Source organism: Echinops telfairi, unplaced genomic scaffold (genome assembly GCF_000313985.2).
Source record: "Echinops telfairi isolate 266 unplaced genomic scaffold, ASM31398v2 ScPeMD7_3533;HRSCAF=4204_0, whole genome shotgun sequence".
Classification (NCBI taxonomy): Eukaryota; Metazoa; Chordata; class Mammalia; order Afrosoricida; family Tenrecidae; genus Echinops; species Echinops telfairi.
The window spans coordinates 90,791,340-90,792,835 of NW_022107431.1; positions in this window are offsets into that span (position 1 = coordinate 90,791,340).

A 1,496-nucleotide genomic window follows, 5' to 3' on the forward strand; every position below is an offset into this window, starting at 1 on the left:
AGAGCTTGTGAGTGACCTTCTATTGATCCCATCTGGATCAAAGAAGAGTTAAGAAATTAATCAAAGATACATAGAAACAATTAATTCCAAGGGTTAGTGGACCACAGGAAGCCCAGTCTTCATAACCCTGAGACCAGAAAACTAGATGGTGCCCAGCTACCACTACTGACCACTCTAAAAGAGATTGCAATAGAAACTTATGAATAGAGTGGAAGAAAAATGTGGAACAAAGATGATCTGATGGAGACTGGTAGAATCCCTTGGATTATGGTCCTTAGTCACTTTTCAGGCCTGAAGTAGAACCATCTCCTTGGCTCAACATTCAGCCAAACAATAGACAGGCCTATACAGTTGATAATAACCCTAGGTACGTCTGGGCTACTTAGAACAATCAACCATATGAGCTCAAAAGACCAATATGTGCTAACACCAAAAGCTCAGAATGCAGAACTGGATAATAAAGAAGCGGGCATTAAGATAGTAAAGATGAGAGGAGGTGGAAAGATTTTGTTACATTGTAGGGATTGCGGTCAACGTCACAAAACAAAATGTGTATGAAATTTTGAATGGAAAAAAAACTTGCTCTGTTATTATTCATTCAGATACAATAAAAGTTTAAAAAAGAAACAAAACAAAACCCCCACAAAATCATAGAGAGAAGTATGACTCTGCAGACAGGGATCAGCATAAGTCAGAATTGACTTGATAGCAACTCACAATAGCAATATATATATCTGGATTTTCTTAAGCAGATACAACTCCCCAAGAGTGACTTTGTAGGGTGTGAATATATATGCACATTTTAATTAGGACACAACATACGAGATTACAATAATCATACATTTCCATGCAAATGAAGTTTTTAGTGACTATGATTTTGTGCCTGGAAATACATTTTTTCTTCCGGGTTTCTATTTATTTTAGACCCCAAAACACTTTGCCTTGAATCATTATGTCTGATAGGTATATTATAGTTCATTCATTTATCCATTCATTTACTAAATGGTTGAGCAATCACTATGTCTGGACACTATAAGCATGGGGTAATATATCTGTTGTTAAGATAACAATGCCCTTAGTGATTTTACAGATAGAAGAAAGACCAAACCAAAAATTAAAAAAAACCAAACCATCCTGCCATCGAGTTGATTCCAACTCATAGCAACCCTATAGAATAGAGTCGACCTGTCCAGTGTTTCCTCGCCTGTATCTCTTCACAGGAGTATAAATCCCCCTCGTTCTCCCATGGAGGGCCTGGTCATTTTCAACTGCTGGTCTTGTAGTTAGCAGCCCATTGCATAACCATTCCACCACCAGTGCTCCTTGAAGGAAGATAGACATATCAACATTCTGTCAGCAATTAGATAATTGCAACGATGATATATGCTCTGATGGAAAACTTCAGATGCTATCAAATTTGTATCATGGATACTAGGAAAGGTTGCCCTGAAGATGTGACCTTAAATTACGGCCTTATGGAGAACAGTTAGTGAACT